The 24,496-nt window shown below is 46.5% G+C and overlaps 1 protein-coding gene across 1 annotated transcript in view; it reads right to left on the bottom strand.

Annotated features, from left to right (window-relative positions):
• SHISA6 (shisa family member 6) overlaps positions 1 to 24,496 on the bottom strand; it is a 378,159-nt gene that overhangs the window by 184,821 nt on the left and 168,842 nt on the right. The gene's annotated exons all lie outside the window — the stretch shown is intronic.

The following is a 24,496-nucleotide window of genomic DNA, read 5'->3' as shown; positions in this document are numbered from 1 at the left end:
CCTGATCTCTGACTTCCAGCTGCTGGGACTGTGAGAAAAGTAACTTCTGTTGCTGAAGCCACCTGGACGGTGCCATTTTGTCATGGCAGCCCCAGAAGACTCAAACAGAGGCCCCTCCTGGGCTCCCAGCCTAGGAGGCCACTAGTAACTTTAGCAACTTTCTACCACATCACTCTAGTCACCTGCACAGGCGTCACTCTAATCACTCCAGCTTGCGTATTTAGTATCCCTCCGCTCATTAAACTGCAACTCGGTAAGAGCAGGGAGCTGCTCACCACTGACTCGCACGGCCTCCTATGATGCACAACACGCCAAGTCCCCTAATAAACACCTACTGGATGAATGAATACATGACTCTACACTCTCGTTTTTTCTAGTTTATTCTAAATAAAGCTGCAGAAGGAAGAGGAAGTGAAGGGGAGGCGCCAGCAGAATGAAAATACAAGCTGGATCTCTTCCAATTCACTGGAGAATAAAAGAGGCAAAAATAGGAAAATAATTGAAGGGAAACAGTGGGGAGGTTTTCTTTTTTTTAATGGAAAGCAAACAAATGAAATAAAAAATAGAAGAGCTAAGTATATTGGTTATCAAATAAATGTGCATAGGCTTAACACCTCTGTTAGAATAAAAGCTCTCACAGGGAGACACAAAACAAAATCTTAAGATAAGCTGCGTAAAAGAGATGTACCTAAAATTATACAAAAAGATTAAGAGGGCTGAGCAAATATACAGAAGGAAATCACGAACAAGCAGAGCCAGGGCTGACAGTAGAAACGTTACAGAGCATGGAATCCAGGGCAAGGAGCATCAGAGATAAGGGAGGGCATGGCCCACAGTAGATACAGGAGTCCAATGAACCCTCATGGACCAAACATAAAACATAGATACATATGTATATTTAAAATATTATAAGTATAGGTTAAACCATAGAAAATTGTCAATACTTAATTGTCCTGATGTATTAAAGCTAGAAATTTCATGATATAAGAAGAAATAAAACACAGTCACAGTAGAAGAAGTTAACATAATCTACCAACTCTGATCAAGTGAATAGGAATAAGTAAGGGTAGAAGATTTTAACAACATGATTAATAGATTTTAATTATTATATTATGTATTATAAACAGATATTCTTATAAATGCCCACACAATAGTAGCAAAAATTGATCACATCATATACCACATACATACAAAAAAACAGAAAATTTCAAGATTGGGAAAATGTTGATCACACGTTCTATCTAAAATGAGATAAAATTAGATATTAATAACAAACTATGAACAAGCGAAAAAGCAAACCAATTGAAATTTAAGAAACAAAGTCTTTACAAAGTCTTAACCTTTAAAATCTTAAAGATTACCCTTTGGGTAAAAGTATAATTCAAAATAGCAAGCACAAAGTGGGGAAGGAATAAATTAGGAGTTTGGAATTAGCAGACACAAACTACTATATATAAAATAGATAAACAGCAAGGACCTACTGCATAGCACAGAGAAGTATATTCAGTATCTTGTAATAATCTATAATGAAAAAGAATCTAAAAAAGAATACATGTATTTATGTGTAACTGAATCACTATGCTGCACACCAGAAACTAACACAACATTGTACATCAACTACACGTCAACTGAAAAAAAAAAAAAAAACCACCACAGATATTTAGAACATACCAGTAACAAAAATATAAAAAGGATTCAGTTATAGCTACCCTTACAGAAGAACTTATAGATTTAAGTCCTCTTATATTTAAGAGGAAACAATAAAACTTAAAGAATTAGGAAGTCAACTCTAATATGTGCATTAACTTGTTCTGAAAAACAGCAACTTAAATCTCTGGCAACCCCAGTCAGAAGTGACAGAGCACAAGTGCCCAGGGATATAAAAGGAAAAAGATATGCAATTGCCGATCCAGAAGAGCTATTTTTAACTAATAAAAGGCTGTTTGCAGCTCTATACCAATAAACTCAAGAAAATCAGAGTCATTTTCTTTGAAAGCATAAATTGCCAGTATTAACTTAAGAACAAGTAGAAAAACTAAGAGTTGCAAGAGTCATGAAAGAAATGGAAAATATTGTTTAAAATATATACATTTATGTATGTGTATATTTTTTTAAGGTTCTTGCCCAGGGCAGTTTCACAGGTAAGCTCCTTCAGACTTTCCCAGAACAGACTTGAGGGGTGGGGAAGAAAGATAGAAAGCAAAATTCCCAATTCATTTTGCAAAGCTAGCATAACCTTCATCTCCAACCTGGACAAAGATACCTCTGAAAAATAATGACAGCTTAACTCATGAAATTAAATGCGTATACTCCAAATAAAGAATTAGAAACTAGAATCCAGCATTTTTTTAAAAGAATAACATACTTCTGATCAAATTGGTTTTATACGCCAAGAAAGAGGAATATATCAAAGCTAATACATCCTTATATTAACAAATTAGAGAAAAATATAAGTAACTATTTAAGTAAATACCCCTTATGATGCAACAGATAAAATTCAACATCCATTCTTAATTTTAAAATCAATCTTAATGAAAGGAAATTAAAATGTACCTCTTTTCATGGTAAAAATATAGTAACAAAAACCTCTGTTTTGTGTTGACTATTTGAAAGGTTCTGTGTTAAATGTTTTACAATATTTTTTAAAATCCTCAGTTGAGATCAGTTAGAAGCCAACAGCCACCATCAAGCAGAAATTAACCAGAAACAAACCCATTTCCACTTAAATTAGAAATGAAATGCTGATGCCACTCCCCTTGCCATCATTTAGCCTTATTTTGGAGTGCTCGCCAGTGCAATTACACAAGAAAAAGAAATAAAAGGTTAAGAATATTTCAAAGAAAGAGTCAAAATACTAGATGATAGAAACACAGATCTAGAAAATTCAAGAAAATCAACTGGAAAAAAACTCAGTGAAACTAGTAAGAAATTTCAGTAACGTTGACAATAACAGAATAAAAAACATACAGTATTTATTCCGTAATTTATAGCAGCAATACTTAGTTGGGGCATTGGGGAGAAACACAGAAGGAGAAAAGAAAATAGTAGCCTATCCACAATTACGGAAAATTATGTAAAATACATAGTCTTTTAAAAGAAGTGTGGGGAATGCACATGAACAAAACATACTCTATTTCCTGAAGGATGTAAAATGCTTGTTCTTGGACAGGAATTTTCAGTATTATAATACAAATTAATCTATAAATAATATAAGAGTGCAGTCAAAAATAAAAACTAGATCTATCGTATTTTTATTTTGACAAAATAATTCTTACGTTTATATAGAAGAATAAATAAGACTGCAAGAATAATCAGACCATCTCCTGTACTCCTCATGAATTGTGTAAATGAGTATAACCAACTGGAAGGAAATTGGGCACTTTGGGATAAAAGTCTTTAAAAATCCACACAGCCTTTGACTCCGCAATGCCATTTTTAGCAGTTTATCCTAAGAGAATAGACAGGTATGCAAACATTTTTGTCAGAGTTATTCGCTGCACTGATTTGAAATAGTGACAAACAAAGATACTATCTTCTATGGCCAACACCAGGGTACCAGATGGATAAGTGATGCTGCAGCTCTATGAAAAGGGCCTATGCAGCTACAAAAGGCGATTCGTAACTGGCTGCGTGTCTGGTGATATTAAGGAGGCACTGTTAATTTCCTTACGTGAGGGAATGGTATTGTGGATGTGTGTGTGTTTTTAAGAGTCCTTTCTTTCAGAGACTCAGTCTTAAATATGCATAGATGAACGAATGTCATATCTGGAATTTGCTTCATAGTAATCTGGGTAACAGTGGTTTTGTGTGTGTGTGTGTTTGTGTGTGTGTGTGTGGTGTGTGTGTGTGATGGGGTGGAGGGCATGGAGATGCTATGCGTGAATGGGACTGGCTGTCAGCTGACAATTTGGGGAGTTGGTGATGGTACATGCGGGTTCATTATATACACTATTTTCTCTACAGTCAGACTTCTATATCCATGGGTACTGAATCCGTGGAGTCAACCAACTGCACATTGAAAAAAATTTATGTTTTTTTAATTTCCAGAAAGTTCCAAAGAGCAAAACTTGAATTTGCTATGTGCCAGCAACTATTTATATAGCATCTACATTGCATTAGGTATTATAAGTAACGTAGAGATGACTTTTTTTATTGAAGTATAATTGATTTACAATGTTGTGTTAGTTTCTGGTGTACAGCACAGTGATTCAGTTACACAATTATATATATTATTTTTCATCACAGGTTATTACAAGATATTGAGTATAGTTTCCTGTGCTGTACAATAGGGCCTTGCTGTTTATCTATTTTATATACAGTAGTTTTAAACTGTACAAGAGGATGTGTGTGGGTTATATGCATGTACTGTGCTATTTTATATACGGGGATTTGAGCATCTTTAGATTTTGGTATCCGCAGGGATCCTGGAACCAATTCCCAGTGGATACCGAGGGACAATCATATTTTTACATATGCTTAAAATTTTCCATAGCAAAAAAAAAAGGGCTGTTAAAAATGATGTTCTACATGTGTACTTATCAATATGTAAAGATATTTATGATATACGGTGAAGCGAAAAGAATAGGCTTTGAAACACTGCGTGGTCTCATTTTAAAAATTCAGATATATATGCAAATAAAGACCAAAATGTCAACCGGTGGTTATGAGTAAGATTATTTTTCTCTTATTCACTTGCATTTTCACATTTTTCTGTAATGAAAATGTTTTACTCGAGTAACAAAAACTATTAAAGTAACAGAAAGGGGAAAGCATTCAATAGGCACATATATCCTGCGAGAGCACAGAATAGTCACATCTGAGTTGGGATGCTTCCTTCCCTGTATCAGTAAACTTCAGCCACAATATTTATATGAGGCATGCAGGGTATCACCTCTTCTTTTCCATCATTCTAATAAACACTTTGAAGTTCTTCCTCCCGAATCCTGCGCAGTGTTCTACATCTGAGAGTTTCCCAATTCATGTCACTTAATTAGGTACACGAATTATGAAATTCTGGACGCAATGTCCTTGGGTTCTATGAGATCTGAACAGACATTTCACCTAATGAAAGAGCTTGCCCTGAGACTGGGTTCTGGTTCCTTTGAAGGGAAATGGATGTTAGTTCTCACTTCCATGGGAGAAAGTCCTTGTCTGCCTCATCAGCAACATTTCTTTCCCAGTGACAGATATGACTCTCCTTGGATACATTCTAGCAACATCCAGACACATGGCCTTGATAAAGGGCAGGGCGATGGGAGTGCTAACTAGAAGTACAAGGCAAAAACTACAGAGGGGTAGGAGGGGATCATGTGGATGTGGAGGAAGGGAGGAGGTGTATCCTGGAGGGCTTCCCAGGGGAAGTGGCATTTCTACTAAGGCTTAGAGGATGACAAGGATTCCCTAGGTGGTCAGGTGGGAGAAGGGAATTCCTAGCACAGAGAACAGGAAAAACAAAGGCACAGGGTTGTGTAAGCTCAGGATGCAGAGATGTGTGCCCTGTATACCTGTTCCTGAATCTTCCGTAAAGAAGGATGCCCTTGTCAGTGACAAGGCCTGGTCTGTGGGGTATGAGGTGCGTAGGCCATGAGGGGTGGACCTCCCTTGTTTGAGGCACATTTGCTCCTGCTGACGCCATGGGTAGCACAGCTCAAGTTCAAGGATGCATGTCCCACCTGGGGCCTCACCTCAACCTGACAGTCACTGTGTACCACCCTCCCTCCCACTCCAACTGTTGTCACCATAGCCGCCAGCTTCTACCAATTGCCAAAGGGCCACTTCTCAGCCATTCTAATCTCCATCTTGGCCACAATTTTTTTAAATAGTAAAGATAGACCCACTGGGCACATGAACTACACACGCCCCACAAATGGAAAGGGCGGGTCCTTAATGTTGCTCAAGTAAGTTTTCATTAAATGTGTATTTGCCAAACTGAATTAACTCCCCCGCTGAAGGACCCCATGCTGCCTGCTGGATTCATTTCTGGAGAGGCGTCCGCATCATGATTTCAGACAGAGAAATGATCCCCCTCTCTCCTTGTTAAGACGTGTGCTTTCCCAACTGCCAGGGAGGATCTGCCCTTCTCAGGGCACAGAAGGTGGCGGGATATATAAAGCATCACCCCCTCGTCCCCCAGGAGTGTCACTTGCAACAAACAGGCTGAAGGGAAGGAGGAAAACGGCAGCCACTGGCACAAACATCGCGCGCTGCCTCCCAGCCGCAGGAGGAGGAATCTGCCCGGCTGTCTGACACACCACATGGCATGTGCAAACCTTATCCCAGCTCAGACTCCTAACCACGCGTCTGAAGCTCCTCAGATCAAGCAGGAACGAGCAGATGCCCCAATCGCAGAGCCTTATCTGCGAAGATTTATCGCTAAGGTACATGTGTGTACGTGACTGTGTGCATCAGTGAAACCTGAAACCTGGTGAATATTTTCCAGGATATTTTTCCAGGTTGATTTCACATCAGCAAAATGCCACATGAGTTTGCAAAACGACACCAGGTTCAGCATCCTGGGCTGAGCGGCAGGCCACAGGGTCAGACGAGTCACCATGGGGCAGCACCTGCTCGGAGCCGCATCAACTCTGGATCAGAGAAGCAGAGGTGGTGCAGTGGGGCAGAGCCCTGGACAGGGAGGACCAGGGCGGAACACATCACTAAACTTCTAGGGTCTCAGTTTCCTCCCTTGAAGGATGGAGGTGATTAACACTCTACCTCATGACTGCTGTCGAGTTTAAAGGGGACCAGGTCAGTGAAAATGTAAAGTACTATAGAAGTATAACATAGCATTAATGGAGTCATTAAAAAAAAAAAACAGAATGAATTCCAAGGGACATCAAAAATCACTTTATTATAGAGAGATTTGCTAAAGGGAGCACATAAACAGAAGCCCTTTTGAGCCCATGAGAAGATGGAAGAAAGTAAATTCAACAGACCGGGCAAACACTGGGAGTTATCCACTCAGCGTCTCTCTCCTTCCTTGTAACAAAACATACATTATTTAGGGCAGCAATATGTACAGCTAAATAAAGGTCTCTGGCACTGCCCTTCCCCATTCCTGGAATGTAAATATAAAGCCTGGAGCTGTGGCAGCCATCTTGCAACCTTGAGGTCATAAGCATAAGGTGAAGAGAGAAGATGGGAAGGAAAGGATGGGAAAAGTCTGATTCTCAGGAGGTACTGCTGAGCAGCTGAACCAACTCCAGAAGTGGCCTACCTTTGGACTTCTGACTAGATGAAAAAAATCAGCCTTTATTTTTTTCAGCCACAGTTGGTCAGTTTTCTGTTATGTGAAATTGAACATAATCCCACATGATAGAAACCACTTCTCCCATTCTTCACTAGGTAAGGGTGAGTGTGGGTGTATATGGCGTTTTGAGGTGCTGATACAGGAGTCAGCGTTTTCTAATGGAGTTTTTCTGTGCAGAAGTACAAGAACTTCTGAGTGAGGAAAGTTTAGGAGAACAAAAGAGGAACTGGGGAACAATCACCCACCAAAAAACCCATCAAGCCTAAAGTGCAAACTTCACGTAAAGCTCAGGCTAAAGAATTCTAGGCTATTTTCCACTATGCTTCCCTAAGAGCAATAGAAATATGCTCCCTCCCAACAGCGCAGAACAAAATTGGAATTTGCTTATTAGCCACTAGAGTTTTATGTTCTTGAAATCCAAACCCACACCTTACTGCCAGTATATGCTCCTTCCCTGTTCCAGCAAAATATGGGTGTGGAGTCTCTGCATTATCACATGGTATCTTCGTACGCAACCAAGAGCTCCCGAGTTCCCCAAGCACGGTGCCAGGGCTATGTGGTTTGTGCAGTGTCTGCCGACACCATTTTAAAGTGACAGGCTTAATTCAGATTGGAAAGGACAGAAAAGTAAGCACATGCCTGAGTTTATCCGGCATGAAGCTTCAGACTGACTTGATTTTGATATTGTGGCAGACAAACATGTGATTGAGCCGTAATCAGGGCAGAAAGGAGAAGTAGAAGGAAAAACAGACCTTGAATCAGAAGACGTGAGTTCAAGTTTGGGTTTTAATACCTGCAGGCTGTATGATGATGGATATATTAATTAAACCTTCCGGATCTCCAGACAGAACCACCTGTTAAATGAAAATAAGTACCTCTTCCTCCAGTGATGTGACAATTAACTCACTTACGCACACATGTACATACATATGTTTGCTTTTGTGAAATGCTATATGAATGCAATGAATTTTATTATGTATATGGTCTAAACGGACAGTATGTAACAGTTAATATTTTTGTGAACTATTACAGAGCTCAAAAACTCTGAGAAGTAGAAAGTTTTATCTTCACTCATCAAATGAAAAATCTGAAGATTTGGTTGGAAAAAAAACAAAAACAAAAAACCCTCCAGATCTTCTGCTCCAAGTTCAATGATTTTTCCCCTCCCCTAGATCAATTAAACTGCCCTGGAGCCAATCACATACAAACAGCAGGACTGTTTTTTAATGAAAACCTGTGTTGAGTTCTCCACTCTATAAGCCTGAATGTGGAATGTGGCTTTTGGGAAAATCAAAGTGAATACCTCCATCTAAATTCCAATTTGCAGACTCAGAGTCTCAGCGAGGTGGCCTCTCCTGGCACCTGGTGCTTGACCGGTGCCTCTCAGGCTGGGGGGTGGGGAGGAGGCTCGTTCACTTGTGTCTCTAGGTTACAATGGTGAGCACGCGGTGCGACTGCAAATAAACGAGTCTGTTTCACCCAGACCATCTGCCCTCCTGCCCCTCACCCGAGTCTACTTTCTCCCACAGTGAGTCAGCTCCAGACTCTACTCTAATGTTCACAGTCTCGGTAGCAGGGAAACAAGAGTATTCCAAAGAGCAAGACAGTGTAAGTCAATTTACAGAGTCAGGACAGGGAAGACCTGTAGAGACCGGGGGTGAGTTTCAGGGAGCTCTGTGGGCAAAGCGAGGGTCTGGGGAAGCGGCTCCTGTGGCTATGTGAGGGGCTGAGAGTGAGGAAGATGAGGAAAGGTTTTTAAAATTTTTTTAATTGTTTTAATGTTTAAATTACTTTCATTGCTTAAATTTGCTGTATACCACGAATGTTTCATAGGTCCCTTTGTTTGTTGGTTTGTTTTCCTTCCTAAAGAACAAGTAAAGATTCAAAGGGCTTTTTAGTTGTGTTTGGGTATTTGACTATTGCTTCTTTGAATATAACACCGTGTCAAGGCAGCTGGCCGGTCACTGGCTTTTTTTGAGTTATATTTTGAGAATGCTCTGGGATCAGAGACTTCAGCAAAGTTTTGAAGTGTTTTTTCAGTCATGCCTGGTTGTTTCAAAAAAGAAATCATCTGAATAGCCTTCTATGTATTAAAGAAACTGAACTTCTAGTTTGAAAATCTTCCTATAAAAAATAAACAAAGCTCCAGGCTCAGAAGACCTCACTAGTGAATTCTGCAAAAATTCTTCCACAGAATTCAAGGAGGGAAAACTTCCTGATACATTCCATGAGATCAGAATTCACACTGACACCAAGCCAACATGACGAGAAAATAGAACTACAGACCAATATCTTTCATGAGCAATGACACAAAAAGTTCTTAACCAAATTTTAGGAAATCAAATCCAATAATATATAAAAATGATAAGAAATCATGACCAAGTAAGACTCATGCCAGGAATGCAAGGTTTTTGAATATCTGAAAACCAACCAATGTAATTCACTAAATTAGGCTAAAAAGAAAAGCCACATGATCATCTCAATAGATACAGAAGACGGTACAGAAATAGACACAATCCAATATCCACCCCTGATAAAAACTCCCCACAAACTAGCAACAAAAGGAAAGCTTCTCAGCTTGATAAGGGGCATCTCTGAGTGTAGATGCAGCATACACCACAATGTAAAGGGCTCAATGTTCTCTCCTCAAGACCAGGAACAAAGTTTCACCACTCTGACTCAATACTGTAAAGGAGGTCTTAGCCAGTGCAATACGGCAAGAAAAAGAAATGAAATGCATCCACTAAAAAAGGAAGAAGTAAAATATTACAGATGACATAACCACCTACATAGAAAACCCTAAGGAGTCTATGAAAAAGCTAATAAAACTAATAGGGGAATTTGCAAATTTGCAGGATACAAGGTCATTATATAAAAATCAATCATGTGGGGAAGATACAGCTCAAGTGGTAGAGTGCATCCCTGGTGTACATGAGGTCCTGGGTTCAATCCCTACCACCTCCTCTAAGAATAAATAAACACTAAATAAACCTAATTATCTCTCCTCATAAATAACTAAATATCAATTGTATTTTTATACACTAGCTACAAATAATGGTCATCTGTGTTAGAAAGTGGGTATCAACGTAATTGTGGACACCACTATCACTACGGTGTTCCCTTCAGACATTCCCCTCGAGCAAATCCTAGCATTCAAGGCCTCCACATTCTGTTTCCAATCCTCTTCTCTAACCTGCTCTCCTGCTATTCACCTCGCACCCCACCATGAGCATGTTACTTCAAAAGCACAGGCTTAATCTCTGTCCTGTGATGCCCACTCTTTTTAACCCAATGGGTTACCTTAATCTATCCCATTCCTACCTTGGCCAATCCCTCCTGAGCTTTCTGACCATCCAACTCTTTATCTACCCTTCAAGGACATATTCAGTATCCACCACCTTCAAGGTGCCTCCTTCGGCCATTTCAGTCTTTGACACAGTGCCTGGAATGCAGCAGGCACTCCCCAAAGCCTAAGTGAACGAATGAGCTTTGCAGATGCTTCTGTTTCTATGAAAGTCCGGACACGACTCATGTGCACCCCTCCACTCACATGGCTGCATATGCTGTATTTCAATCTCCCTCGCCACTGGCCTAAGGGCAGCACCCTATTCCTATGGATGGTAAGTGAACAATTCTTTAATCATAGTTTCGTGCAGATTTCTAACTCTCACACTGCTATGTCACTCTTCAAGAGTCTACGTCTTATTTACTCAGACTGTGAGTTCTCCCTGGGCTTGGAACGCCATCATTCATTCCACAGCGCCTGCAGCAGGGTCAGGACTCCATTAATAATAGATGAATAAGTAGATTAATGAATCTCCATATACCTGGAGGACATTTCAGTCACAGCAATCGTACATCCCAGACGAAGCTTCACAGAAAGAGCTGTAAGGTGCTTAAGCAAACCTTTATGCAGCAACGACATAAACATAAATGCTATCAATGCCTGTTTCTTCAGTGGCTCCTGTTTAAGAATGTTTATATAGGCAAACCCCTCACTCCTTCTTAGAGAACCACAAGGCTCAGCGTGCCCACTCAGCCCTTCTGACCCACACGAGCCCACGGGCTGGAGGCTGCTGGCCAGCTCCAGCCAAACCCTCAGGGCTCTGAAAGTCACCGAGAGCTTCCTTTACAGGAAAATCTAAGGAGCCAGGTGTTTGCCCAGCAGCCCTGAGAGCGTGAGTCTGCTAATGAAAACTGAAAATACAGGTCACTGCCCTGCCTCGTCTCTCTCTCTCTCCCTCTGTTCTCTGATGTTCTTGGTCTCCGTGACCTTATGGCTGTGAATGAAAACTACTAGGAGGGCTGGAAGCAATGTTCCACCGCGAGGGTTGGGCAAGCCTGTCTTTACCAGCTGTTGGCACCACTCCTGGCACTGCACGGCCACGTACAAGCTGTGTGACCTTGAGGAAGTTAGTCAGCCTTTCTGAACTTCAGTCCTGTCATCTGCAGGTGACAATTAGGATACTCAAAGGATTCCTATCCTATTGCCTCTTAAGATAGTGAGTTCATATGGGCCCATGGAAACTACAGAGTTGCCTGTCCTGAAGGCCATGGAAGGAAACATCTACGATGATTGTGCAACACTGATTCAGACTCTGTAATAATCAGGCCAGTGCGCACCATTTACTGCTCATCTATCACGGGCCCGGACGTGCTAATTGCTTTAAATTCATCTCCACTTACCTCCCCAAGGATCCTACCAGTAGACATTAGCATTCTCATGGAGAGAAAAGCAAACAGAGGTCCAGAGAGGTTAAGTCTTTGCTCAAGGTCACACAGCTCACTCACTTCCCACTACAGGGGTGCTTCTCCAGTTGTCCTGGAGCTGAGACCGTGGCCTGGTAGAGTCCTGTAGCCCCTGACCTCACACCCACGTCCTTTCCAAAGGGCTACAGGCAAAGCGTCTTTGCAGCTGCACCTGAAGGAGGAGTCAACTTGGGGACCCAAACTGCTCACTCAAGGAAGGATTCCACAGCAAGCCCCAGACTTCGCTGTTCTAGCTTCTTTCCATGGGAAACACAGGGCTCTTCCTCTGCCACAGGGATGCCCTATCACCTCCTTGTAAAATGACCCCAACTGCACCCCAGCAGTCCCCCTCCTGGAGCCGTTTGGCGGGCAGTGTCGTCTCACGGCCCCGGCCACCCAGCTCCACCTGCCTGCCCTGCCTGGCCTCCTCTGAGGCCCCATTTCCTTTAATTTAATTCTTATGGGGAAAGAAAGGCCACATTTATTAAAGTGCAGGCTTATCTATTTCATCGCAGATCTAAGCTGCAGTGATAAATCCCTAAGCTAAACACACACAAAGGGAAATATAAAGCTTGACTACAGATCAGAATCGAGAAGCAGAGGGCAGGGTAAGTGAGGGCTCTCGGCCAGCTGCTGGCTGTCTCCCTCTCCCACTCAGGGGTCTTTATCCAGAAGAGGCTGTTCCTGCCTCCATGCAGGGGTAGGTGGTTGGGCTGAGGCAATGGCCACATTGACATGCTTTCTAGATAGTTCTGGCAAAACCTCCACAAATGTTCTATTTAGGAAAAATTGGCTTTGCTGCATCTTGTAAAACTCCTGAATCATCTAAATTGATTGCCATTTCTTCATTCATTCAGCAGGCATGGGCTAGGATACAGGGTGCGGGAGAGCCCAGAGTTCCCGGCAGCGAAGGATGTGGGGACCCAAAGGTGAATAGGACATGGTCTCGGATTCTAAGGAGCTCACACAGCCAGGGACCCAGAGCTGGGACTCGCCACAGAGGTTTCCCAAAATGTGTTGGCTTTGCAATTGTGGCAAAGTTCTCTACCTTCTTCATCAGAATCCAAAACGGAAACACAGCTCCTTCAGAGCTTTCAGACACTCCTGCAGGGGTGCCCCAGTGGCCTTGCCCATCCTGTGCATCTACAGTCCACTTTTGGACGCAACTAATTGTTAGTGCTGTGGGAAGCACAGATGGTAGCCACAGTGATTCATCACCCAGGATGGCTTTTTACACTGATGCTTTGTGGCAGAAAGCATCGCCCAGGCCCAGCCCGCTTCCAGGTCACACAGTGATGCTGATCATTAATTGCCCCCCATGAGCCATTCTTCTCTAGTAAAAGAATGCCCATATTTTAACTGGTCATGTGGCCACACAAAAGAAAGATGACACTGGCTAATGTGATGTAAGTGGAAGCAGTGTGGCAATAGCTACTGGAGAACTGGGAAGCCCAGCTCAGCTCACCTGCCAACACTCAGACCCTTCCTCATTTCTCTGGGGTAAGAGCTCTCACTATTCATTCCAGGTCCTTGCACTGGCCTCGCCATGCCATCAACCATTTGCTCCAGCCAAAATCTTTGAAGTCATCTGTGACTCCTATCTTCCCCTCATACCCTCCATATAATCCATTAGCAAGTGCTGCCATTTCTACTTTCAGATAAACCCTGTGCTCTTTATCAGGTACTAGTATTGTAACAAAGATGAATTTCATAAATCTAGTCATCGTTGCATGGTTATGTAGGAGAACATTCTTGAATTTAGAAGATGCACAATAGAGTACTTAGGAATGAAGAATCGTGTGTCATGATATCTGCATGAGATCTTACTCTCACATGGTTCAGATAGGATGATGGTGGTGGTGGTGATGGTGGTGATGGCGGTGATGATGGTGGTGATGTGATGATGGTGATGATGTTGGTGATGGTGATGATGGTAGTGATGGTGGTGATGGTGCTGGTGATGGTGATGACGGTGATGATGGTGGTGATGGTGATGACGGCGGTGATGATGGTGGTGATGGTGGTGACGGCGGTGATGATGGTGGTGATGTGATGATGGTGATGATGTTGGTGATGGTGATGATGGTAGTGATGGTGGTGATGGTGGTGGTGATGGTGATGACGGTGATGATGGTGGTGATGGTGATGACGGCGGTGATGGTGGTGATGGCGGTGGTGATGGTGGTGATGGTGATGATGGTGGTGATGGTGGTGATGAGAAGGAAGAAGACGAGAGAGGGAGAGGCAAGTGTTAACAACTGGTGAAAGGCATACAGGTATTCACTGCATCATTCAATCACTTAAAAATTTTTCACTGATTTAAAATGATTTAAGATGTTAAGAATAAATAAATGTGCCCTGAAGCTGAGTCTTTCTTATGTCTTCGGTTACTACCATCCAAGCCTCGATCTCCTTCCCATCTCCTGGGTGGTGCAATAGCTCCCACCTCTCCCACACCTCCTTACCTCCATCTTCGCCCTTCCAGGGTCTATTCTGATGATGTTAACTATAGTGATCATATAAAATCCAAGTCAAATCACAACACTTCTCTGCTGCAAACCCCACGATGGCTCCCATCACACCCAGAATGAAACCCAAGACCCTAGTAACATCCCATTTCTTTGACTTCATCCACTACCATGTCTCTACCCTGGCTCTCTCCACTCCAGCCCTTCTGGTCTTCCTGTTCCCCAAACACCCGGGACGGCTCCCATCTCTGCCCAGTATATACACAGTCACATGTGGCTTGTTCTCCGTCATTCAGGTCGCTGCTTTAGTAATTTTATCAGTAATCAGGGTACTATCTTCAAGCCAGGCTGCGTCCTCCCAACACTCATCACCCTCTCCTCCCTCTTCCTGCCCTACTTCTCTCGAAGCTCTTGCCAGTACCTGATTTTATGCCGTATGTTTATGAATTTCTTTTCTGCCTCTTCCAACTGCATGCAAGTGCTGTTTCTGGGGACTCGGCTTTGTTCCCTCCCACATCCTCGGTGCCTGATATCCAGTGAAAGGCCAAATTGTTTTTGTGTGAACCAAGGAGTCAGTGTGCCTTGAATCCCACCCTGACCTCCCTCTTTCCTTCCTCGTAAGGAGCTGCCAAAAGGCTGTGGGCCTCGTGCCTCTGCCCCTGGGCACCTCTCACCTGAGGCCCACACAAGTCCCCTTGCAGGGTCCAACCTCGCCCCACCCCCGCCCCATCATTAGCGCAACTGAGCCAGATGGTACCTCCCCAGCAAGCACCCCTTCTTCCCACATACTTCCTGCCCTCCGGGGACACAGCCCTTATGTTTAGAGAAGGGAAAAGAAAAGTCTCCTGCTCAGAGCAGCCTCTTCCAACAGGACAAAGACTTCCAGTTCCTTCTGGCCTTTCCGTCGGCTCTTTAATCACTACTGCCTGTTTACAGAAAAGCTACAACCAACTCTTCCAAAGGAATTGGTCGCTGCTCTGCTTTGCAAACTGCTGGTCCCTTAAGCATCCCTGCCTTCAAGGTTCTTGGTGTCCCCAGCTCACCAGCCAGAAGCACTCTGTGCCATCTCCCTCGCCCATGTAATCCGGCCATCCTTTAAGGCACTTGGTGACTCCTGCCTTAACCAGACACCCTTCCCTGTGAACCTGCCGAGCACGTGGCTAATTCTGATGAGGCACCTGTGTGGCTGGTTATCTTTCTATTATGTGGTCTAGTCTTTCTGCTCCTGGATTTAAGCTCCTGAGGCTGGGACTGCATCTTATCCATCGCCTGGTTCAGCACATAGTGGGTGCTTCACATCTAGCGAAGGGTGGCTCGATGCCACCTCCTCCTCCATCCTTGGTTCCTAAATATGCTTTACTGTGTAGGTGATGGACTTGGAGCCCCTGGGAATGAAGACCCCTGATGCCCAGTTGGATAGGGGCTGGGATCCCCTCACCCACGGAGCTCTCACCATTCGCCACCCTGTGGGCCGGGCCATGCACCCCGCTGCCCCCAGCCCTTGACAATTTGTCCTGCCTGCCCAGAGCCCTCTCGCTCTTGTCCTCACTGCACTGTGTTCTATCGGCCCTCGGTTTTGCCGACTCACCGAGGTCATTGTGAATTCTAACCCCGTCCGCAGCGCTCCGGCTTTCCCTCTCCCCCGCATCTCACTTTGGTAACAGCCGGAACGTACTCTAAATCCTCCTGCTTCCTGGGTGCGGTGAGTAATTAGAGGGCCGGCTCAGCGGCGCTCCCCGCTCCCCGGCCATATGGTGAGATCGGGCTCCGTCTGCCCCCCGCGCGGGCTGCCTCCCCAGCCGGGCTGACCAAGCCCTGGCAGCTCCCCGGCAGGACGAGGTCCTGGGTTTGGAAGGATGCGTCGGGCACAACTGGCCTGGCCAGGGCAGGGGCAGCTCCTGGGGCTTCGGGAGGCTCCGCGTGGGGCGCACCCCTTCTCGAGGCAACCCTGGGCTGGGAAAAGCCGTTCACCCACCCCCCACACAGGACTGGAACAAGCTCAGGACTCACTTCCCAAACGGCATCAAGTGGTGAAGCGGGAAGGAGCCCTTCCACTCAAGACAAGCCTAGCACCGAGGACGGGATGGCGATTTGGCCCAAGCTGGGCTCTGCCCCCGGGGCTCACAGAATCTCAAGAGGACACCGAGCTGGTGTGGCCTCCAGGGGCGTGAGCTCAGGATCAGGCTGCCTGGGCCAGACCCACCTCCGCCACTGACAAGCCCCCCCCCCCACCACCATACAGGCCGCCCCACCGGCCGGCCCCTGCAGCCCCCTCTCTGCTGGGGCAGTGAGAGCACCCGCAGGAGCAAGCTCTGAGCAGTCAGCCCTCAAAGGCTAGCTACTCGTCCTACTACACTCTCAGAAAGGGAGAACCAGCGAGGCCAGCCCGCAGCCCAGCTGAAAATGCCCCCTGGCTCCCCCAGCCCCCTGCTTAAATGCATCCTGGGCCAGTGCCCCGTTTGTGGCAAGGTGGTCGGTCCTGGAGCAGAGGGGCTCACTTTGTCGTGAGAATATCTGCCCTCGGGCTGAGCAATCTGCCCTCCTCTGGCGTCCTCCCTGCAGGCCCAGGTCCTACACCAGGCAGCCAGGGAGGGCGTGGACCCATGGCCGGGGGACAGGCTTCACAGAGCTGCAGCGGCTCCCGGAGCCCTGTCTGCACCTCTGGTCAGTATGACCTCAGGGCGTGGGCTCTGGGGTCAGACTGCCTGCCTTCAGGGCCCAGACCAGCCCCCTGGGCCTCAGTCTCCTCATCTGCAAAGTGGGCCTGATCGTAGGGCTGCCTCATCAGGTTACTACAAAATTTAAACAAGTCACCGCATGGAAAGTACTTTAAAGCAAAGTCCATTGTTAATATCACTTAAAGACCAGGTTCTCTGGCTTCCCAGGGGCCAGTCCCTCCCCTGGGACGCCCCGGGCATGGGTGTCTACAGCAGGACACATTAATCATGAGAAGAGCAGGCGGCTCACCTCCCTGGATCCAGATCCGGATCCAAGGTCCTTTCAATGCAATCTTCTGTTTCCAGAGCTACTGACCACCGGCTCTGTGCACTCACACCAGACAGTCAGCTACATCCTACAACTCTCACACAGCCCGCTGTTCCCCACGTGGGCCTTACTGGTTTTTCTGACCCAACACAGGATTTTTATGTGCTGTTCACATCAAGGCTCGAGTGTGCCAGGCCCTGAGCTGGGCTGACAGCAGACATGCTGTAGGGAGACTGGACAGGACAGGTTACTTACTGACACATTTGATCCTCCTTATGACACACAGGGGAGAGATTACGATCCTGGTTTACAGACCAGGAAGCAGAGGCCCGGGGAGGCTATGCCACTTGGTCAGGGTCCCACGCCAGGAAGAGGCACAGCTGGGTTCCAAGCTGGGGTGTCACCCTGCACCCACTCCCTGGACTCTGCAGGGCCGGGCACCCAGGGGAGGGGCCGAGCCAGCCAGAGGTCAGGGGAGGTAAGCCAAGCCCTGGGAGAGGAGGAGGAACAGGGAGGCTGAGAGAGAGTGGGCAGAAAGAATATTCTAGACAAACCGAAGAGCAGAGGAGCCTGGGATGCCAGGGAGAACTTGCTCCCCGGCAACTGAGTGGGCCTGGGTGGCCGGAGCGTTGGCTTCGGTGAAGAGGGGTGGGAGGCCCAGTCCAGCCGCAGATCCCCGCGGAGCCTGCGCCCTGGCCCCCGGGACTGTGTGAAGGGGGCCAGGGAGCTGCGGGAAGGGGATGGGAGCCAGCGTGAAGGTGGGGGCAGGTGGAAGGAGAGGAAGTAGAGGCAGCAGGTGTGGATGAGTGTTTTGCAAAGCTCTCGACTGTCAAGGAGAGAAAAAGCAGGAGGAGGGTGTGAAATGGAGGGAGGGCTCTCCTCCTGTGTAAGGTGGGGGGGAGCACATTTACACCCTGAAGGAACAGAGCTGGTAGGCATGGGGGCGGGGCGAGGAGCAAGGGAGCCAGGCGGCTGAGGACCAGCAGTCAACAGGGATCCGAGATACAAGTCGAAGGAGGAGCTTCAAACAGCAGATGGAACCTTGGGGTGTCCACGCCCCTGGAGACCTCTGGAACCCTGAGCCTGTCATCATCGGGGGCTGCTGGCCACCCCTCCTGGTGACACATCACCTGTGATGGAATAAGCATGCTTTTGACATCATCACCCCGGTGGTGGATAAAATGCCAAGGTGAGGCTGAGGACCCAGGTCTCGGCCGTGACGTGATAACCCATCGACCCGCCTGCTGTGAAACCGGGATCCCAGCAGCATCCTGGCCCAAGTCACAGGAGAGGGAGGAGGGACATGGGGCCTGACTTTACGGAGCCCCCCCCCCCCGGGTCACGGCCCTGCACTGACCATGAATTCCCCCGCAGTGTCCTGGTGAGGGATGTGTCCCTGGTCACCTGTCATGTGGAAGCAAAGGTCACTGTGGAAGGTGCCGTGGAAGGCTTTTGAGAGCGAGGTGAAGAACGGGGATGGACAAACTGCAGCCATGGGCCTAACCCTGCCCACCGTCTCTTCTTGTAAACAGCATTTTACGGGAACGCAGCGGGGCCCATCATTTAGAGTTACTGTGACACAGTCCTGCAGCTGCAATGGAGATCTTATGGCCACAGAGTCTAAAATATTTACAATCTGGCTCTTTTCAGAAAAAAGTCTGCCAATCCCTGTTGAAGAGCCCTGGACTAAGGCCTGTCAGGATTTGGGCCTCGATTCTGAAACCCACAGGGCGTCGCTGCTCAGGCCTTCGTTATGGGAAGGGTGTCTTCTCGTGGAGCAGGAAGTCAGAGGAAGCTCCCTCATTAACCCACCTTTCTATCAGAAATGTTAGCTGGTTGTCCTGCTTCTCCACAGAGCCCACTGCCAGCTAGGCTGTCTGGTTAAAGCAGAAACCAGATCATCTCAGTGAAATAAAATCCACATTCCTTACTGTGCCCTCCAAACCCTGGGTGACCGGCCCGTATCTACCTCTCTGTTCTCATCACGCTGCTTCTTCATTTACGACCCTCCAGACCCGTGTCTGCTTTCTGTTCTTTGAACACACCAGCTTTGCTTGTGCCTCAGGGCCTTTGCATCTGCCAGTCCCTCTGTCTAAAATATTCTTCCTGCAGCTCTCCCTGTGGCTGGCTCCTCCTCGTCAGTTGGGTACCAGGTCAAACACTGCCACCTCGGACCACACTCTCAAAAGCAGCTCCCTCTCCCCAGTGTTCCTCTAACCTGCCTGAGCGTGTCTGAGCATTTGGCACTCTCTGAAATCATTTACTCGTTCACTTTGTGTCTCCCCCATTACAATGGGAGCTCCCGAGATGGAGGGGATTTCTGTTCGTGACTGACACTTGAACTCAGTAGACACTCGATACCACTGACACTTAAATCAGCTGTTCAGTGTAAACGGGATGCAAGTCAAAGATGTGACCCACATATGTAATTTCACATTTCTTAGCAGTCATGTTAAAAAAAAGTGAAAAGAAACAGATGAAATTAATCTTACTAATAGATTCTATTTAACCCAAGATATCCAAAATACTATCATTTCAAATGTAATCAATATAAAAAATTTTGGAGATATTTTACATTCTTTTTTTTCACGCAAACTCTTTGAAATCTTGTGAGCTCTGAAACATGCTTCAAGCACTTAACAGCCACGTGTGGCCTGGTGAGCAACACATGAGACAGTGCAGACTTCCAACAGCGTGTCCCTCTGTCAGAGGCTGCTCGGATCGCTTTACGTTAAAGCTCATTTCATCTCATGCTTTCCCACAGCCGCCCTAGGGGGCAAACGCTATTATTATTAACCCCATTTTACGGAGTGTCTTTGTTACTCATGGTGGGTACCCAAACAGTTCCAGGATGGGGATTGGCCAAGCCAGAAGACCAAACGGGTGACTGAAGGTTTGGGCCTTTGAGCCATGTGTTGTAGGGGGAGAGACATGGAATTCAATCATGTGGACAATGATGCAAACGATGATTCAATCAATCGTGCCCGCATAATGAAAACTCTGGAAGAGCTTCCTGGCTGGTGACATACACTGACGTGCAGGGAGGGGACAAGTTAGGTTCTCTGGGAGTGAGTCAGGCCAGGTGAACACACATGGTCCCCACCCTTCCCCATCCACGAAGGTCATGCGAGCCCACCGCAAGCCTGTGAGATCCCGGGCTCAGGGGACCCGCAACTCTGGGTGTGGGGCATTTCCTGACGCCTGGCTCTGCCTGGCCCTCTGATCAGTTCTGACACAGCCGGCCCCTGGTATCCAAGGGATTGATTCCAGGACGGCCACAGACACCAAACTCTGAGGATGCTCAAGTCCCACGGCCGGCCCTCTGCATCTGCGGGTTCCACATCTGCGGATTCAACCAACCACTGATGGTAACTATAGCAAAGGATCCGAGGTGGGCTGAATCCATGGATGCAAACCCCGCAGACATGGAGGGCCGGCTGTATCACTGCTTGCGCCTGCTTTTGCCCAGGTGTCCCACTCACAGCTGCAGACCGACCCCAGCCCTCTTCTCAAAAGAGCCTGAGTCCTCCGCTGCCCCCGCCCCCTGCCGTGGAGAGGCTGTGTCCCTGCGGCCCACTAAGAAGGACCACCGGGGCTTGATCTTGTGTGTCTTGACGTGAACTCAAACTCCACAGCCCTCCAGGGTGCTGTTCTTATTTGACCATCTCCCTCTGGCTCCGGGTCTCAGTTTGCTGAACAGTGGAACCCTGGGGGAAGTTTCTGAAACATTCTAACACCCAGGTTCTACCCTAGACCAATTAAACCAGAATCTCTGGGGGAAGGGCCAGGCATTAGTATTTTCAGCATTGCCCACACCGTCCCCATGTGCAGTCAGGGCTGAGGATCGCTGTGCTAAAGGGATCTTCTTCAGCTCCAGTGTGTGTACAAATCGCCTGAAGCCCCTGTTAAATGCAGGTTCTGAGTTCTCACGAGCTCCCAGGGGATGCAGTCATGACTGGTCTGTGGACCACACTTTGAGGAGTGAGGGTCTAGAGGCAGCCAGATCTGAGGGGTGGGAGATGGAAATGGGCTTCACTGATTCTCTGTGTCCAAAGTAACTGTCCAACATTGAAGCCCCTTTTAAACCTGGAAAGGGATTTCTAGAAGAGTTAAGAAAAAAGGGTCTTACAGGAGAGAAAAGGAATTTTCTGCTGATGTGGGAATAGGAGCTCCTATACCTAAGAAATGCTACAGAATCCACTCTCTATTATAAATCCAGTACCTAACAGACTACCCAGCACAGAGTAGGTACTCAGCACTCAAGGTATCACTGTTTTTATTCTTATTAAGGCAGGACCCTCACTTTACTCCCTAAGCCAAATGAGCATGTGCTTTTGACATGCAAGGCCCTGAGCCCCACGAAACCCTGCAAAGCCCCTTCATCCTCGGAGGACGTGCCTCAGGCAGGAGCCAAGCACAGAAGGCTCGGGGCCAGGGACTTTCCTCCCTGACACCACCCCACGGACCCTGCCTGGTCTAAGGACAGGATATGAAAATGCAGGTTCCCAGCTAGCAGGTGAGATGGGGCCTGCGATTCCCAGGTGATGCTGATGCGGCTGGTCCAGGGACAGTATTTTGAGTAGTAAAACAACTCAATGCTATGATGCCTCCTGGGATTTCCAGAAATCTTCCTTAAGATCCCCCTCCAAGACTCTTGCAACCATATTCCCGTGATTGGTGATTTGCTGATCTGACCGATAGCAAAAATCGCAATAAATCTCCACTTGGAACACTTACACAAAGTTGTGTTTAAACTTCTGCTCAGTGGTTCGTGGCAAAGGATACCAGCTATTTGGGAAAGCGGTCGTGTCCATTATAGCTGTAGACGCTGCAGATTGCTATGAAATTGCTTTCAAATTTAAGTATCACCATTGAGAATGTTTTCTGGGCCAGGGAACAATTCCCACCTCTAAAAGCCAAGAGAAGAGTTCCAATTTAAGAAATGCAGGGACAGATTTCTCAAAACATAGGGGTGAATCATGTAACTATAAGCATCTCTTTTCAGATCAACAGAGGAGAGGACGCACACAGAAACCAGAAGAAATGACAAACCTTCCCGCCCAGTCAGGCATTTAAGGACAAATCAAGACTGTCCACTTAATCGGTCTGGACTCAATGGCTGGAACTAGCTGGTTTGTGTATGAGACAGAGAAAATCGGAACAGAGAGGGGTGCAGGTAAACTAGACCTGAAGTTCCAGAATCACAGACAAGGTTCTGGGGAACCTTGACTTCAAACCCCCGTGAGTCTTGGGAGAAACAGAAATGCCTCGCTCAAAGATGGTCATAACACCCAGGTTAGATTACACGGCGAACAACGTTAATAAGGGTTCGTTAGAATGGCACCTTTCTGCAATTTCCACAGCCCAGCGATTCTTGAACTCCCATATTAAAACCACCTTGTATTAGAAACATGCCCCCACCTCATGTGCAGGTCACACCCTCACATCAATTAAATTATAATCTCGGGGGGGGCGGGGCCCAGGCACCCTTAATAGTTACAGCTCCCCAGGTGAGTCCAATGAGCAGCAAGTTTGAGAACCTGCTGGCATAGCCCGTCGGTGTCCTCATTCATAAAGTAAAGGACTCCCTCTGGACGAGTGGCTCTTGATTCTGTTTGCATGTTAGAATCACTTTCAAGAGATTTTAGAAAACACTGCTGCCAGCAGCACCCCAAAAAATTCTGGTTCATTTATGGGGCCCAGGCACCAGCTTTTTCAAGAGCTCCTTGGTGATTCTAATACGCTGCTGGGGAGATAACCAATGGTCTAGATGTTTTTGCCCATTCGTTCTGCTTACTTTATAAACATCTATGATATTAAGGTTAAAAAATGCATCTTAGACTTGTTTTGCAAAGGTGGATCTCTCATCTTTACTTTTAAATCAGGTCTATAAATCCCCTTAAATCCTATGCAAAGTATTGGGTGGGTATATGTATATGTATATATTTTGGAAGAGGAAGATGTCCTTAACTTTTATCAGATTCTTAAAAGATTTAACTCTATTACCTTAAAGGCAAGTATGTGATTTCCGATTTAACATATTTTTTAAAATTAAAGAATAAACAGAGAGCAAATTTGGTCTCAACAGCATGTCTGCTACAGTCTGAATCTGGAACGCACCCATTACCACCTAGTGGTGACATACCTTTATTGCAGGTTTAGTTCAGAACATACAGCCCATCCTTTGAAAAGCTATTGAATGAAAGATGTGGTGATTCCAAATCCAAGTCCCAAAGCGGAAGCTGTGCCTGAGACAGGGGTCAGCAGGAGGCTGCCTGGTAGCGCTCGCGATGAGAACCAGCTTCCCCGGCTGCACTGGGAAGGACACTGTCCGCTCAGACACTTTGCATTCACTTTCGCAAACTGGACTAGGAGACGAGAGTTTTCTAGACCTGACTGTTGGTCCCCACATGCCTCACTTTGAATCCGGGCTTGCTTTCTTACCAACCATATATCCTTGGGAAAAGCACTGAACCTTTCTGTCCCTCATCTAAAACAGGGATAATAGAAGCACTTTTAAGACTGCTGTGAAAAAAACAAGAAAGAAAATACAGTGTCAAATGCTCAGCAAAACACCTGGCACAGAAGCAAGATCCCCAGGAATGTAGGGTTATACTGTTGATCCTAATTTCCTCGCTTTGTTTATTGTTCCGTGCGGATTATAGTCGTGACCACGTAAGAGTCAAACGTATATTGCTCCTATGTGGAAATGCATCCCACATCCCGAGAACTGACGGAGCACAGGAAACGGTCACCTACAATACAGGCAGAAGCCCTGCCCTCGGGCAGTGCCGTCTGAGGTTCCGACACTTGAGCAGTCTCTACATTTGACTGCAGCCACTTCTTGTCACGTATCTAGCGTCCTAGGCAGCCTCAATCTTCCCACCACGTGGGCAAGAGGATGACCATACTCCACCCAGGCTGCTGCAAGCTCCCTCTCGGGAAAGAGAATTAGGCCGATGCTCACTAAATCACAGATCGTCAGCTCGCCTCCAGCCCGGACACTCCACTCAGCGGCGGCAATCTCGCACACCCAGCTCTCTCC

The sequence above is a fragment of the Camelus ferus genome, chromosome 16, assembly GCF_009834535.1.
Source record: "Camelus ferus isolate YT-003-E chromosome 16, BCGSAC_Cfer_1.0, whole genome shotgun sequence".
Taxonomy (NCBI): Eukaryota; Metazoa; Chordata; class Mammalia; order Artiodactyla; family Camelidae; genus Camelus; species Camelus ferus.
Note: the sequence above shows the minus strand (reverse complement) of the source record. Positions and strands in the feature narration are given on the sequence as shown.